This window comes from Aristolochia californica, unplaced genomic scaffold (genome assembly GCF_029961685.1).
Source record: "Aristolochia californica isolate CCGP_79_NKW_82.1479 unplaced genomic scaffold, dmAriCali1.0.hap1 SCAF_10, whole genome shotgun sequence".
Taxonomy (NCBI): domain Eukaryota; kingdom Viridiplantae; phylum Streptophyta; class Magnoliopsida; order Piperales; family Aristolochiaceae; genus Aristolochia; species Aristolochia californica.
Genome location: NW_027181771.1, coordinates 23,908,756 through 23,927,077, shown reverse-complemented (window position 1 = coordinate 23,927,077; position 18,322 = coordinate 23,908,756). Strand labels below are relative to the sequence as shown.

At 36.6% G+C, this 18,322-nt stretch overlaps 3 pseudogenes; 1 reads left to right on the top strand and 2 right to left on the bottom strand.

The window, feature by feature from the left end:
* The first annotated feature begins 10,095 nt into the window (after window positions 1–10,095).
* Window positions 10,096–13,350, top strand: LOC137942956 (uncharacterized; annotated as a pseudogene).
* Window positions 13,351–14,898: 1,548 nt separating this feature from the next.
* Window positions 14,899–15,017, bottom strand: LOC137943331 (5S ribosomal RNA; annotated as a pseudogene).
* Window positions 15,018–15,408: 391 nt separating this feature from the next.
* LOC137943328 (5S ribosomal RNA) lies at window positions 15,409–15,527 on the bottom strand (annotated as a pseudogene).
* Window positions 15,528–18,322: the final 2,795 nt, after the last annotated feature.

Here is an 18,322-nt window from a genome sequence, read left to right as displayed (position 1 = left end):
ACTAGGCGTCTCGTCTGTCTGGGACTCTACTCACATCCCCGTACCGCCGTCTCCTTCCTCAGGTGCCATTGTCGCCGGTGTGCGTCCGACGAGTGCAGCACGTCGGTGTATAGAGGCTTCCATTACAACATCTCTCTCTCTCTCTCTCTCTGTGCTTTGTGACTGCTCCTCTCGGCTGCACTTCGACGCATTGTCTAGTGTTCATTTCAACCCATCGAAGCAACGTCTCTCGAACGAGAATCAGTTATGCGCAACGATGGTCTCCAGGCAACTGGAAGTGAGGAACAAGACCAACCGGGAGTCAGGAAGAAAATGCACACAAAACATTGATGGTTCAAAGCCAGAGCACACAACGAGCCCCGTTGTTCGACTCCCGTCGTCAATGATCCCCTCTGCGGACCCGAACGACGGCTGATGGCTGGTTGTAATCCCTTTCTTCCCACAGGTGCATCTGTTCCCACTAACATGATGTCACCTCCTGCACACTTAGCAACCTACTCTGGCGCACCAGTGCAGTCATCCTGTCTGGTCGGGGATGCTATTCGGAAGCATCACTACCTCTCTTGGACGCTGTCTTGCTGGGGAGCACCAGCGTGATTGAGATCCTCTAGGCACACAACGTATTGACAGTTGCACGTGCCACCACTGGCAATCGAAGAAACGCGGGGCTCATAAGGCCTCATCGTAACTCTACATCCTCCTCTACTAAAAAACGACACATAATTTTTATTTTTATTTATGGCATAATAAAAATATAGACAACATTTTACAAAAAAAAAAATGGAATTGTAATCAAGACGAGAGATTCCAAATGTAAATCAGAAATTCTAAAGCAATATAATATTCATAAAAAGAAATCTGAAATCCAAGATGCATACCTTCAGTCATGGTATACAAAATTCCAGGAATTTTGGAGAGTAACCTATTGATGGAGAAAACTCAGGCTTATTTCTAGACCAAATCCCATTCAACTTATAATCCAAACTCAGGCTCATTATCCTTACATCTATGGGAAACTACCTAGTAATGGGTTTGTTGGAAGATGGGCTCAAGCCCACGATCTCAAGACAAGAAGCCCACTCGTCAAAGGAGTGGCATATATGTAAAATATGGTACTTTCCATAAATATGGCATAGAAGTGTATATATGTGTTCCTTTTACGTATTTTATTTTATCAAGTTGTAGCCTTAAGGGCATTGTAAAACTATAAATAAAGGCATTGCTAAGAGGTAGAGGATTGAAGCACTCTCCTCTCTTTCCACAAATCCGTCTTGCCCTCATTTTTGTTTTTGACGCAACCCTCTTCTCCCTTAATCCAAACTCTCTCCTTCCTCGTTAATCTTCTTCTCATCTCCTTCTCTCTTCTTCTTCTTCTTCTTTCTTGTTGATATAAAGTTCCTTTCATGAGATCCTAAATTATACATGGTAACAGAGCGAGGAGTTTAGGATCTCTCTTCATGGAGTTATTATGAATTTTTTTCAAGAAGTTGTAAAAGGAGTTCAGTCATGAAGAGAAGTTCATGCTCTTCTTATTTACGTTTTTTTTTGTTTCCTTTTCTTATTTACATACTCCTTTTTACTGTTTTTCTTTACTTCTTGAATTTGAGTCACATCAAGTCAAGATAAATCTTTATATGTTGTCAAGATAACTAAATTGATGTTATAATTTAATTCTCTTCCAAGTGTCTTGGTTTGCCGTTAAATCTTCTCTAAATTTTTGTCTAATGCTCGTTTGTGTTGGAGTTTGGATTAAGGCCTAATCGGTTGCATCTACTTTCTTCTCTTTGTTCTTATGAATACAAGAGAAGTTGAGTGATGGCTGGATGTTATTATCACTTTCTAAAGGCACAAATTTGTTGATAATTTGGTGCTTGCACTTGTGAAAGAAATTGGTTCTTGTTCTCTTTTGTTGGTGACTGATTTAGTCTACGAGTTCTTCAAATTACATTCAGTCGTTGTTCTTTGAAGAAGGCTTTTTCCCTTGACCTCCATATTTTACTTACCTCATCATGGAGATTGGATACAATAGTAATAAGAGTGATATACTCTGTATTACTACAATTCCACTTAGAGGTCTCTCCAATTACATGAGCTGGTCACAATCGGTTTGGAGGGTTCTTATTACTCGTGACCTCTTGAGCCACGTTGTTAACTTTCCTCTTCCGATTGATGAAGAAGATGCGTCCTACCACAAGTGGGTTAAGGATGATAACATGGTGATAAGTTGGCTCATTAATAGCATGGAAGAGTAGGTGGCCAACAATGTGGTCCACTTGGAAACCGCCAAGAACATAATGGACACTTGTGCCAAGCTTTACTCAAGCACTGCTTCATTACAAAAAATATATGATGTCTTACAAAACATGCTGCATACGAAACATGATGATAATATTCACGAATTTTTGGCACAGTTTTGAGGTCTTCTTCAAGAATGGAAACTATCTCAGCCATATTTTCACTGATATTGTCATTCAAGAATGACAAAGAGAAGCTTTGGCAGCAGCCATTTTCTTATCGAAAATTAAACCATACCTTGAGGTGGCCAAAACTCAGCTTCTAAGTTCTTCTGCTCTTCCATCCTTCGATAATATTAGTGCTACATTACTTTAGATACCGGATCCATCCCCTCCTTCTCCTATTGATGCTCTATCGCCGATGCTCTCTGGCAATCGGGGAACATCTTCCTCATCCCGAGGACAGGGCAGAAATATGAGAGGAGGTCGAACAATGAGAGGGGCTGAAAATAGAGGTGGTAGAACGGGTCAAAATTCTTTCCGTACTGAGCTTCAACTTTGCACTTATTGTGGCCGTCAGAACCACCTAGTGGCATCATGCTGGAAACTTCATGGCAAGCCTAATTGGGCCACAACAAACCCAGTCTCGGTTAACATCGAGAAAAATGAAGATAAGGCTGAATCATCATCCGAAAATGTGACTCTTACGGCTGAGGACTATGCTGCATTTCAGAAAATGAAGTCCTTCATGGAATCATCTATTCCCTCATCATCTACTGCTGCCACTACTATTGCCTCAAGTATGCTTTCTTCCTCTTCTTCCTCTTCCTCTTGGATCATCGACTCTGGGGCCTCCGAACATCTATCAGGTAACAAACACTTGTTGCAGTCCTTATCTCTTTGTTATCCTCATAAATTCGTTACTATTGCTGATGGTACCCAAACCAAGGTCCTTGGCAAAGGTTCCTCCTCTCTTACTTCATCTATTCCCCTTCAAGATGTTTTGTTTGTTCCTCAATTTCCTTTAAATTTGCTCACTGTTAGTCAATTGACCAAACAATTAAATTGCTCTATCACCTTCTCACCGTCTTCTTGTGTCTTTCAAGATCTGACTATGAAGCGGGTGATTGGTGGCAGCCATGAAAGGGGGGGTTTGTACTACTTCACTCTTCCACCATTAGTTGCATTATCGTCCACTACATCTGAGGCCCAACTTTGGCACAATCGACTTGGTCATCCATCTACCCCTTCACTTCGTTCTTTGGTTCCATCTTTAAAAGGACTTTCTAATTTCAGTTGTGAGGTTTGTCAATTAAGCAAACATGTCAAGAGTACATATTCTCCTCATCTTACAACTACAAGTACTGCTCCGTTTGAGCTAATACATTCTAATGTATGGGGCCCTTTATTTGTCTCAAATATTACCCAAGTTAAATATTTTGTCATTTTTGTTGATGATTTTACTCGAGTGACTTGGTTATATCTATTTAAAGAGCATTCCAAAATTCTTCCTTTGTTTAAAAATTTTCATGCTATGGTCTTAACACAATTTGGGAAGAAAATTCAAAGCCTTAGATCTGATAATGCTAAGGAATACATGTCTCATGACTTCAAATCATTTTGTGAGAGTAATGGGTTTATTCATCAAACATCATGTGCCTATACTCCTCAACAAAATGGTGTTGCTGAAAGGAAGAGTCGTTATCTTCTTGAAGTTGCTCGCGGCCTCCTCTACTCCATGAAGGTACCTTATTTCTATTGGCCTCATGCTATACTTACAACATGCTTTCTCATTAATAGGTTACCTTCATTAGTCCTTTATCATAAAACTTCTTACTCTGTGTTATTTAACAGTGAAGATCCTTTTTCTCTTCCTTTGAAAGTGTTTGGATGTACGTGTATTGTTCATGTTGCATCCCCACATAAAAATAAACTTGATCCTCGGTCTATGAGGTGCATTTTTTGGGGGTACTTTTGCAACCAGAAAGGTTATGTCTGTTACAATCCTACCCTTAGGAGGATGTTTATCTCTAGGGATGTGACTTTTTTTTAGGACACCTCCTTCTACTCCTCCCATGATGCTCCTCCAGGATGGACTTGTCCTTCTACTACTCCTTGTCCGCTTATGTCGTTCAATCTTGAAGTGGATCCATCCCCTGATGCACCGGGCCGTACCTTCACCTTTGGAGTTGTCGGATCCACTCGAGGTAAGTCCTTCTCCTCCTATGTATGGGCCTAAATTTGATACTCGGCCTATTGCTTTAAGAAAAGAACATCGCTCCTGTACTACTTCGCATCCTATCTCAAATTTTATGTCTCACCATCGCTTGTCTTCCGAGTGTTTTCAGTTTCTTGCGTCCCTTTCTTCTACTTCCATTCCGCAGTCGTATCAGGAGGCCCTGAGACATCCAGGATGGAAGGCGGCTATGGATGAAGAAATGCACTCCTTATACGAAAACCAAACCTGGTACTTAACATCACTCCCGAAAGGTAAAAGACCGGTTGGTTTTTGATGGGTTTTTTTGGTGAAACATAATCCGGATGAATCGGTTGCTTGTCTTAAAGCTCGACTGGTTGCTAAGGGCTATACACAGTACTATGGGATAGATTATGGGGAGACCTTCTCTCCTGTTGTAAAATTGAATTCGGTACGCATCATCTTATCTATTGCTGCTAACTCCTCATGGCCCGTCTATCAGTTGGATGTTAAAATGCTTTTTTAAATGGTGATATCAATGAGGAAATTTATATGGTTCAACCACCTGGTTATGTGGTTGAGGGAGAGTCAGTATGCCTGTTAAAAAAGTCTTTATATGGGCTTAAGCGGTCCCCTCGGGCTTGGTTTGATAAATTTAGTCAAACACTCCTTCGGTTTGGTTTTCATCGGTGCTCAGTTTTTCATTCTGTATATTATAAAGATACGGTCAAAGGAAAAATATTATTGGCCATATACGTGGATGATATTATCTTAACCGATGACAATGCTTTGAACATACAAGAGGTGAAGCAGATGATATGTCAGGAATTCAAGACTAAAGACCTGGTAAGCTTAAATATTTTTTGGGTATAGAAGTTCTTCAATCCAAACATGGGATAATATTGTCTCAAAGGAAATATGTCTTGGATCTCCTTGAAGAAACAGGAATGAAGGGTTGTAGACCAGTTGACACACCTATGGATACAAATGTAAAATTATGTGCCACAAATGAAGAAGATATTGATATTGGCAAATATCAAAGACTCAAGGGAAAACTGATTTATCTCACAGTAACTAGGCTAGACATATCATATGATGTAAGTGTGGCGAGTCAATTCATGCACAAACCACAAATTACCCATTGGCAAGCTTTAGAGAGAATATTACGTTATCTAAAAGGAGCTCCAGGAAGCGGATTGATGTATAAAACATGGGCACTTCAACATAGAAGGCTTCTCAGATGCAGATTGGGCTGAATCTCCTGATGATAGAAAATCAACATCAAGATATTGTACTTTGGTTGGGGGAAACTTGGTTACATGGAAAAGTAAGAAGCAAAATGTGGTTGCAAGATCTAGTGCCGAAGCAGAATACAAAGCTATGACCCATACCATTAGTGAACTTGTATGGGTCAGGATTCTTCTTACCGAACTAGATTTTTATAAAAAGGGGTCCTTGAATCTGTATTATGATAATCAAGCAGCATTCATATCACTTCAAATCCAATTTTTCATGAAATAACTAAACATATTAAGGTGGATTGTCATTTTATATGGGAGAAGTTTCAAGCAAGAATAATCTCTCTCAAACAAGTGTCATCTCAAGAGCAAGTAGCTAATATTCTCACTAAACCCATTACATCTAAAATCCTTTCATTTATATGTGGCAAGCTGGGTATTTATAATGTCTTTTCTCCTTCAGCTTGAGGAAGAGTGTTGGAAGATGGGCTCAAGCCCACGAGCTCAAGACAAGAAGCCCACACGTCAAAGGAGTTGCATATGTGTAAAATATGCTACTTTCCATAAAGATGGCATAGAAGTGTAAATATGTTTTCCTTTTATGTCTTGTGTTTTATCAAGTTGTAGCCCTAAGGGTATTGTAAAACTACAAATAAAGGCATTGGCTAAGAGGCAGGGCATTGAAGCACTCTCCTCTCTTTCCACAAATTTGTCCAGCCCTCATTTTTCTTTTTGACGCAACCCTCTTCTCCCTTAAGCCAAACTCTCTCCTTCCTCGTTCTTCTTATTCTCTTCTCCTTCTCTCTTCTTATTCTTCTTCTTCTTCTTTCTTGTTGATCTAAAGTTCCATTCATGATATCCTAAATTTTACAGGGTTAAACCTAAAAAAGGGAAACAACTATCAAAGGGGTCATGGGCCATTCTGAAAGGAGGGAGTGGAGGAAGAGTCATGAGATGCTTGGTAATGGGATTATAGAGATAGTAACAGAGTTGAGATTAGTATGGATTTTCTTGCACTAGAGGATGACCCCATTGCATGAACCCATATTCTTGATGTTGTGATGTGAAGGGAAGACGAGGGACTCATGGAGCGTGAGTGTCGTTAGAGCGACAAAACATACATTCACGTATGAAGCCATAGTCCTTGTATTTGAGATAGACAAAACCGAAGTCAATTGATTTGGCAGTGAAAGAAACTAACTTTCTTGATCATATTTTGTCATTTCTTTAAAATAGCCTCACACTTGAGTTCTCATTTCTTGGGCAGACATGAAAGAATTTCAAGTGAGATGTCTTTGTTGAGGACTATGGAGCCTGGTCCTCTGCACACGACTCTGTTGCTGAAACAGAGACGGTTTGCGAATAGAGTCCCTCGTTAGGAAGACTTTGTCTCTATTGCCAAAACAGGGAAGTTGCGTGTAGAGAGTCTTGCATTTCATTGTTTGTTCACTATTGAGAATAATCATAATTTGTTGCATTTTTTTGTGATCTCTCGTTTGCTTAGACAAAGAAGGGGCGAGGGCACATAGAATACATTTTGAAAAGATTTTTGGCGGGAAAAAGGTAGGTCTGTTACGCACTTTGGGCGGCCGACTGAGAATGGTAGGTCACCTCAATGTTGGCAAACCGTGTGTGCTCTTTCTTGAATTGCGTGGTGACTTGCGAGTGGGGGTGGAAGCCGGAAAATGGCAAAAAATTATAGAAAAGGCAAGATTTAACTGGCACTCTATTGGATCGACAACGTTGCCATCGTCGCAGTCGGAGTTGTTGTACGACGCCACTGCTGTTGCCATTGCCGGTGCTATAGGGCGGGACTTCAACTCTATTTCTGAAACAGAAACAGAGTGCGAAATAGAGTCTCTCGACAGAAAGAGAGACTCGAGAAGAACGACGATGTTGTCTTCGCCATTGCTAGAGTTTCTGTTCATTGCCATTGTCGTCGTCATTACCCATGCTACTATTCGACACTTTTGTGGGAAGAATAGATTCTGGGACTTATCGGAATAGAAAGGTTTACGGCACTCCCTCAGGATCTCGTATCGGTACCTGTGTGTGCACCAGCAAGATGAAGCATGGAAAAGTTTTGGTCTCGTTGAAACTCGTTGAGACGAAATAGAGAGAAGACTCTCTTGGGTTGTATTTCTGGTGTGAGAAACAGACTGTATTGTGATTCTTCAACTGATCAATAAAATTCTCTACAGCTCCCGTGGACGTAGGCAATTTGACGTAAAATATTGTATCGTGCATGATTACTTGTTGCTTGTCTTGTTGTCATTGACGATTTTTCCTTAACAATTGGTATCAGAGCCGAAAGATTATAAGAAGATTGTGTACAAGGACAAGTCCAGTACAGTTGCTGAAGCAGCTCCTATGGAATGCGACTTTATTAGACTGGATGACCTACCAGAGGCCACAGTGAAGTGCAGAGAAACACGTGACAGGGAGAGTGGGTCTAGTGCACCACCTCCTATTATTCCGCAGTCAGATCAAGATACGTCCACTCCTACAGTTGCAGTTCGCATGTCAGTAAGGACTATTCATCCTCCACAGCGTTTCTCACCTACTTTGATTTATATTTTTTTGACAGATGGTAGAGAACCACAAAGTTACGAAGAAACCTCTCAAGATGACTATTCTACCAAGTGGAAGCTAGCCATGAAGGATGAGATGGATACCCTATTAGGGAATCAAACATGGGAATTGACAAAACTTCCACAAGGGAAGAACCCTATTAATATGTTGACAAAGGGTGTTACTCTTGAGAAACGGAAGTTGTGCGCAGCTTCAGTTGGTCTTCTAGTATGAAGATAGGGGTAGTGAGTTGCAGAGATGGAGGATATCATGTTTGAGGAAGAGGGCGATGCAGTTGGTGTACCAGTCTCCAAGTGGGAGAATTGTTGAGGACCGTGGAGCCTGGTCCACTGCACACGACTCTGTTACCGAAACAGAGATGGTGTGCGAAAAAGGTTCCTCGGCATGAAGACTTCGTCTATGTTGCCGAAACAGAGACGTTGCACATAGAGAGTCTCTCAGGAGGAAACTGTGACTCTGTTTGTGAAATAAAAACCCTCAGGTTTCTGAACAAGGTCAAGGTGAAAAACAGAGAGCGATAGAGGAGCTTTTGAAAAAATAGTACGGGTTTTTTGAGAGACCTTCAGGCGATGCCGTGGTTAGGAGAAAGAGTGCTCAGAGGCTCGACGCCGTTGCCGAAGCTGCAGTACGACGTCGCTGCCGTCGCCGTTGCCGGTGCTGTATGGCAGGACTTCGACTCTATTTTTGAAACAGAAATAGAGTACGAAATAGATTCTCTCGACTGAAAGAGATACTCGAGAAGAATGACGACGTTGTCGTCGCTGTTGTTGGAGTTACTGTTCGTTGCCGTTCCCGTCACGGTTACTGGTGCTACTATTTGACACTGCTGTCGAGATAAAAGAGTCAAGGACTTACTGAAACAAAGAGGTTTATAGAACTCCCTCGGGATTTCATATCAGTGCATGTGTGTGCACCAGGAAGATGAAGCGGGGAGAAGTTTTGGTCTCGCTGAAAGTCGTTGAGACGAAATAGAGAGAAGACTTGCGGGTTGTATTTCTAGTGTTAGAAACAAACTATATTTTGATTCTTCAATTTTTCTATAAAATCTTCTACATCTCCCATGGCCATAGGCAATTTGCAGAACCACGTAAAATATTGTGTCGTGCATGATTACTTGTTACTTGTCTTGTTGTCATCAACGATTTTTCCCTAACAGTCTTCGGGCAAGCTGACCTCCATTAAAACAATATAAGAGTAGTAGGTCGATCCCCAAGATGCAAGAATAGAGCAAGATCTGACAACAAAGGTGTAAAACGTGGACTAAAAGAAGATGGTTTGATCCGGCAATGCTACAAGGCAAAAGAGAGCAAGTCCTATCTCAGTTATATATAAATCGAAGAGGCTACCTTTTCTAGTCTGATTAGGAATCCTTGTTTCCCTAGAGTTTCCTTTTACGTAATACTTGCTAAACATGGAGCTCTACTTTGCTTGATATTTCGTTGACTGGTGATTTCACAGTTGATAGTTTTTAAGTCATGATGTAGGACTAGCGCCAGTATATTGAATTTTTGTCATCTATAGATGCACCTTGTTGTGCTATGTAGAAAAAGTAAAAGGATCGATTGAAAAAAGTTTAAAATTATGCAATTGAACCATAATTCTCAATAACCAAAATTATATTTTAATCTACAACATTCAAAAGAAGAAATTCATTAAATATTACTTTGAATTGTTGTAGCTTTAAATTTTTTATGTAATTATTAGATAGATTAATTAAATATTACTTTATAGGTGGGGTACCATTGCACAAAAGTAAAATTTTCTCACAAAAATTATAGAAAATGAATTGATCAAAATTTGAAATTTTAGTGGCTTTAAGAAATTCTCACTCAATATGCCCTACATGAAGGTTGTTGTTGTCCAATCTAATTACACCCAATTAGCAACTCATGTAATAAGAAGGATTTTGTGGAAAATTATTATTATTATTATTATATTTCAAGGAATTGTAGTCGAATATTGGATTTAAAATTTTTATTTACCTGAATAATGACTTTTTAAACTTTTTCCCAAATTATCTGATTTCAACCTTTGGAATCCTCATACGATCCGTCAACTTCCCACGTAGTAAAGCTTGTCCATATAGCACCATGCCAGCCCATCCTTTAAAACCTAAAATTCCTCCTTTGCCCATTCTCTTTCCTCTTTCCTCTTTCCTTAATGGATAAGGTGATGTGGCGCCATTTGGACAAGCTCTGTTGACATGGGCAAATATAACAAAACTAAGGAAGAAAAGATTACAGGAAAAATTCAAAAATAATAAATTTAAAATACAAAAGGGAAAATAAGGATTATAAAAAATTAAAAACTGAAATAATAATAAAAAAGGAACATAGAAAAAAATAATAATGGTAGGAAAAGTAATTAGTCATTAAAATAAAAAATAATTAATAAAACTAAAAAAATTGTTTGAATCAATTAATAATGAAATAATTATTTAATTATATAAGTAGAAAAGGTTATATTAATTAGTTAATTAAGTAAGTCCTGCATGTTTGATTAAATAGTTGATTAGTTATATAATTAATTATATCAATTGGCTAGTTAATTACCACAAATCATCATGTAATTGATTATTTTCTTACCAAATCAGTTAATTATTCAATCAGTAAATGTATTAAATATAAATTAATCAACTAGTATTAGTTGTAGTCAAATAGTAAATTATTCTAGTTCTTCATACCAACTCCATTGGAATGTGTTCCATTAATTAAATAATTATGTAATTACTTCCTATTCAATTAAATAATTGATTATTTATTACATTAAATAGGTCAATTGGCAAATTTACTACCACAAATCATGGGTTTTTAATTATTTTCTTACCTAATCAATACTTATATAATTAGTAAATATATTATTCTAATTAACTAGTATTAGCAATCATCAAATAGTATGTCATTGTGGTTCTTACAGACTCCATTAATCCTACAAAACAAATTAATTAGTTAATTTTATAGTAAGAATGTGTTCACTTAATTAGATAATTAAGTAATTACTACCTATTCGATTAAATAATTGATTAGTTATTACATTAAATAAGAAATCTTACATAAGAAATCTTTTGATTCTATCATTTTTCTGTAATAGTGATTTACTTTGTTTCGTATTAGGAGTTCTATTCAAGTTTTAAGTGGATAGGTTTAATTTTATTTTGATTTTGTGAGTTTTCTCTATTATAAATAGAGAAGCAATGTACTCATTATACAAACAATTAATTGTTTTCTCTCTTAATATTTTAAGAATCAATTCCTATGCCTAATATTTTTAATGACTCAAATAAACAAAGAGCAAATAAAATATAGTATAAAACTAAGATATCCAATTATAACTTCATAACATGAACTAAAAGCTTGGTTCTCCTCATTTGTGCTAATGTAACTCATGACATTACTAGAGGATTTAATGAAGAACAACAAATAGAATAACCAGAAACGTGTCAGTACTTTATCATCTTGAGTCTAATAAGTTAATCTTATAAAAAAGAAATATAACATGAGATGAAAAGCAGATATGAAAGAGTCATATATGACCAACCAAGAGAAAATGTTATGACTTTGCTAATGAAAGAGTCATATATGTCAGTGCTATGTCATAGAAGAAGATGACCAACAAAGAGCTGATATGGAGAGTGACAATTGGTAGAACCAAGAGAGATTGCCAAGTAGTTTTTGAATAGGCTTGTTGAAAATCAATAAACATTGGGATTAGGCGATTTTTGTAGATGTAGGCAATATACTACTATCTCACTTTGAAGCAAAGTAGTCACTACAAAAAAAATCATAATTTGTTGCTTTTTTTGTGATCTCTTTGACAATGAGGGGGCGGGGGACATTATACATGCACAGAGAATCCATTTTTAAAAGATTTTTGGCATGAAAAAATGTAGGTCGGTTAGGCATTTGGGTGAGAAATAATCCCCCAAAAGGGTCACCCTTCAATTCTGCAAAGGTCTCCTCATGTACTCACTTGTTCTTTCCGACATTTTTGAAACCTTTGCTTCTGTTGATGAGTGCTTTATTCTGGTTGACATCACATATGGCACATGCTGCTGTGTGGATGATTTTTCTGGATCTTTTGATCCATTATAGGCATAGCTGTTTAGTCCCAATAGATTACACCAAAATCCTTGCTTTATTATATGTTTTCTTTGAAATAAAAATCGGTGTAGACCATATCATTAATACAATTAAAGCATTTTTTGTGACAAAAAGATTGTAGTGGTAGGGACCATCCAATTCTCAGCAGTTGTGAGAGCTGTTAAATCTGCTTTAGCTGACTCTGGTATTGATATCATTGTTCCACAATCTAAACCTTTGTCTTCAAGGGAAGTGCATCTCCTACAATTCCTAATAGTGTTGCAGTTGATGTTGTTGTATTTGTTGCAGATGGAAGATTCCATCTAGAGGCATTTATGATAGCAAATCCCCATATTAGGGCATTTCGTTATGATCCATATCTCAAAGTTTTCTTCTTGGAAGAATATGATCTCAATGGGATGAAAGAAGCTCAGAAAAAAGCAATATTGAATGCAAGGAAAGCTAAGTTATGGGGTATTGTAGTTGGGACATTCGCGCGACGGTCTATATATACCTCATGCTTCCAAACCCTGTTGGGCAGCTTGTTCCCTATATTGACCTGTTCGACCAAGAGATTGAACATTTTGTTGTCTTCTTCGAAGATCCAAATCTCATAATATCGAGCAATTTGTGGTCTTCTTAAAGCCATTTATAATCTAAATCTGATATGGTCCTCATCAAACCAAAAAAAATAAAATACCAAGTGGTGGATATTTATAACACCTGAATCTCCTCTCCACATGGTAAAATCATTTTATAGCACTTCAATAATTTTGAACAATATTCTAAGACATTTCAAAATTAACCAAACTATTTCCATTGTAGATACACTAAACACTGCAAAAACACACATATCAAGTCCAAATCCACTGAACATCCCTGGTAGAGCACCATATGATTTCACAGTCACTACAAACTGTACCTCGTCAGTGATGGGGGTCAAGTTTCGTTGGCTAATGGACGCCTTTGAAGGCGACTCAACATTGTTTGAACTGGACTCAACACCCTAAACCCTAATTCTAGAACCAGGACCTAAACCCTAAACCCTAACTTTAAAACCCCTAAAAGCACTAAAACCCAAACACTGAGAACCCTAAAAACTTAAAACAAAGACTAAACCCTAAAAATACAATAAACCCTAAACGTAAACCCTAAAATACCAAGCACCAAACCCTAAATACACTAAACCCTAACCCTAATCCCGAAATTAAACCCTATGAAGACAAAATTGAACCATAAACCGCAACCCTAAATCCCACAATTAAGCAACAATTAATACACATTACGTACAAAAATTAAAATTAAATCAAATACAACACTAAAATAATAAAAAAAAGTCAGGGTATAGGGATACCTTCTTAAATTTGGGGAAAACCGTAGTCGAAGGGTGAAATCGAAGCCGAATCGAAGTAGAATTGAAGAAATCAATGCCAAAATATAAAAAATCAAAGAAAATCGAAATTGAAATGGGGAAAATCAAATGAAATCAGGAGGTATTTTGGGTGAAGAGAGAATAGCTACAGGGAGAAGGGAGTGGGAGGCTGAGAGGAAGTTCGCAATGAGAGGGAGAAGGGAGATGGAGGATGAGAGCAAGGAAAAAAATTTCGGAGGAAGAAGAGACTAGAGAAGAATTAGACCGAGAGAGGGAAGAGTGCAGAAGAGAGACTGAAATGATAAAATTCGATGAGGGTTCAAGGCATCCCACCGGCTTCATCCGGATGATTCTCAATATTCTATAGAATCCGAATTCCCAAAATTAAACCGTAGAGATGATTTTAGGGTTCTTTTGATTCATCAACATGAATCGTGCGCTAGTGTTCCACTAACAATGTCAGGAGATGAACTGAGTAATGTGGTTGAAGTTCATCTCCTGCGTGAGTTGACTAACCCCTCCTATTAGAACTGAAGTCAATTACTTTGTGTGTTTTTTTCCTAGAGTGAGCACAAAGGTGATCTGAAATCTGTCAGCATTAGCATCATTTATGTTGAAAATCCAATCTTCTTCATGTCTAAAAACTATTTTTTGAGCTGATGGGTTAGTTCATTGGAGAAAGAGAATAGAAACTGATTTTTATTACATTAACTGAAATTGCAAAAATGTTTTAGCTTGCATATCTTACTCAGAAGTTTTTCTTTCTACCACATTTATCAAAATGCCAAATTTTATTGATCACACCCGTTTGTGTTACCCTCTCCATCCTACCAATCCCTTGGCTTCCCTCTTCCCCCGTGTTCTGTCTGTCTTTTCCACATTCTTTCCATAAAATAAAATAAAAAATTAAAATCTTAAGAAAAAACTAGATATTAAAAATTAAAAAAATGCTATGTCATTGGATTAAAGAAATAAAACGTTCTCTGGCCATGTCAAAACTTAACCGAACTACATTAACAATGGAAAACAAAACAAAATCGTAGTTTTTTCCCTCTTTCTCTTCTACCTGAACATTTCAAACCATTAAAAAAGAAAACAAACTATATATACAAATACGTTTTGTTCCCCCTAACCTCAACATTATGAGGGAGAAATTAACTGGTGGCAAAGGAAAAAAGGGTAAAAAGGGGTGCAACAAGAGGACTTCTTAGGAGGTCACCCATCCAAGTACAACAATCGCCAAAACACGTTTAACTTCGGAGTTTTGATGGGATTCAATGCATTAATATTGGTATGATCGCACCCATTTGTGTTTCCCTCTCCATCCTACCAATCCCATCCCCAGCTTCCCTCTCCCCCCGTATTTTGTTGGTCTTTTCCATATTCCCTCCATAAAATAAAATTAAAAATTAAAATCTTCAACAAAAATCAAGTTATAAAAAATTATAAGTGTTTTGTCGTTGGCTTAAAGAATAAAACTTTCATCGTTCGTGTTGAAACTGAACAAAACTACATTAATAACGGAAAGTAAAACACAATCGTACTTTTTTTTCTTTTTTCCCCTCTTCTCTTCTACCCAAACGTTTTGAATCAATAAAAAAGAAAACAAACTATATATACAAATATGTTTTGCCACCCCTAACAGTAGCATTGCGAGGGAGAAATTAGTTGGTGACAAAGGAAAAATGGGGAAAAAGGGGTGCTACACGAGGACTTCCTAGGAGGTCAACCATCCTAGTACTAGTATCATCCAAGCGCGCTTAACTTCTGAGGTTTGATGGGATCTGGTGCATTGGTGCTAGTATGATCGCACTCGTTGTTGTTACCCTCTCCATCCTGCCAATCCCTTCCTCGGCTTCACTTTCCCCCCGTGTTCTGTCGGTCTTTTCCACATTCCCTACATAAAATAAAATATAAATTATAATCTTATGCAAAAATCAAGATATAAAAAATAAGAAAGGAGCACTATGTTGTTGGATTAAAGAATAAAACATTCACCGTCTGTGTCGAAAGTGTAGCGAACTGCATTAATAAAGGAAAACTAAACAAAATCATTCTTTTTTTTTCTTTTTTTTTCCCTTTCTCTTCTACCCAAAAGTTTCAAACCGTCAATATATATATATATATATATATACAAATATGTTTTGTCACCTCTAACCGCAGCATTGCGAGGGAGAAATTAGTTGGTGACAATGGAAAATAGGGCAAAAAGGGGTACAACACGAGAACTTCTCGGGAAGTCACCCATCCTAATTATATAACTAGAATGTGTTTAATTAATTAGATAAGTAAGTTATTACTACTTTTATATTAAATAATTGATTAGTTATTACATTAAATATGTCACTTGGTCGATTAATTAGCAGAAATCATTGGGTATTTAATTATTTCTTACTTAATCAGTAATTATATGATTAGTAAATACATAATGTCATTAATTAATTAGTATTAGATATGATCAAGATAGTTATGTATTACATTAAATGTGTTATTTAATTAATCACAACCCAACCCTTGCCCCCCACCTAGGCGTGGGTGAGGATGTAGGTGAGGTGCGTGGGTGAGCCACATAGGCAAGGCACGTGTGTAGGTGAGTGGCGCGTGCATTCAAGCTGTAGAGGCTGGCTATCAATTTCTTTGTCTCATTTAAAATTTAAAATTTAACTCAGATCGATTCAAATGCTCTTGAATTATATTTTATGAGCTTATTTAGGCATTTCTGATATTGCCAAGTTTGAATTTAAATAAAGAGGTAAACCTCGTACTTAGGTGGGAAGATCATACTAATCCATGTAAGATGAAGGGATAAGGATTCTTATCCCTAGTTTGCATATAAGTTGGCTTTGTACCCACGAGTGTAAACCATCTTCATTTTATGCAAAGAAGTTTCCCTTATTTTCAAAGGTCTTTTTTTTGTTCTTTTCAAACTTCTTGTATTTTTTTAATTTCATATTTTTTTATCACTTTAGAGCACTGGCTATACTTCCACTACCTACATAGAACAAGAGTGCACCCAACAGTCAGAGTGAGTTAAGTTTTTTTATTCACCAAATTAGTATATTTTTGTGAGCTACCATTAAAATAGTTAATACATTTTCTTTTTTTCATGCACAAAAGTTGGGCTTGTCTACATTTGAAATTGAAAGGAGTCTTTTTTCAAACATAGACCATTTTGAAAGGAATATGAAGTTTTATCGTTTGGAGTGATGCTTCTTTCTCTCATATTTTCTATGTACAATTGGGGCCTCTTTAAAAGGAAAGGGTCACTTAATGGAGAGAAGTAGAAGGAGAAGTTCAAAAGAAGAGGTGTTGAGAAGTAGTGGTAGTAAATTTGTTTTTTTAGAAATAAAAAACATCTAAGTATGGAGGAGGATAGGAGATGAAAATTTCTTTTCATGCGAAAGTTAGCAACTCCAATTTGAGGGGAGTGTTGAAGAAGCAAAATGGAAGAGTCTAATATGATTTTCATGGTAAAGGAATCTCATGGCGGAAGAATTAGTAGGAAAAAGTCTTATTTGAGTCTCATGGGATAGAATCTTACATAAGAAATCTATTGATTTTATCAGTATTTTGTAATACTGATTTACTTTGTTTCATATTAGGAGTTATATTCAAGTTGTAAGTGGAACATGGGTAGGTTTAATTTTATTTTGATTCAGTATGTTTTCTCTATTTAATGTACTCATTATACAATCAATTAATTGTTTTCTCTCTTAATATTTTATGAATCAATTCCTGTGCCTAATATTTTTAATTACTCAAATAAAACAAAAAGAAAATAAAACATAGCATAAAAATAAGATATCCAATTATAACTTCATAACATGAACTAAAAGCATGGTTCTCCTCATTTGTGCTAAAGTAACTCATGACATTACCAGAGGATTTCATAAAGAACAACAAATTGAATAACCTAAAATGTGTCAGTACTTTATCAACTTGAGTCTAATATGTTAATCTTATAAAAAAGAAATAGAACATGAGATGAAGAGCTGATATGAAAGAGTCATATAAGACCAACCAAGAGAAAATGTGATGACTTTCCTAATGAAAGAGTCATATATGTCAATGCTATTTAATAGAAGAAATGACCAACAAAGAGGTTAATTATTACCATTAAGAGGAATAATATTGGAGGAATCAAAATTCAGAACAGATAAAGTTTGAAGAATTACAAAATAAACAACAATGCTTACTAAAACATGCAATGGAACCAAAAATTGAATATTTACCCACGTAAATAAATTTAAAAAAATAAATCAACATGTGAGTAGGCTTAGATTATTACACATAAACGATTTATATCACTTTATAATGGCATCATAAATTTATCTCTAAAGGAATTTTCTATTGTTGTAGACGACTAAAAAGTTTTTTTAAATGTTTCTATCCAATCCAAATTAACCACTTAAATATAACAATTACCACGTGAGCTTAAATTATTAGATTTCCAAGGATATTATCAAATTTGTATGTCATTAACTTTATGTGATTAAACTTAATGTCACTAGACATTTTTCATAATTAAGAATGTTGTGGTTATTACTTAATTATTCAAATGTAAACCAAAATATGACATCAAAATAATTGACTAAAATTTATGCCAATTA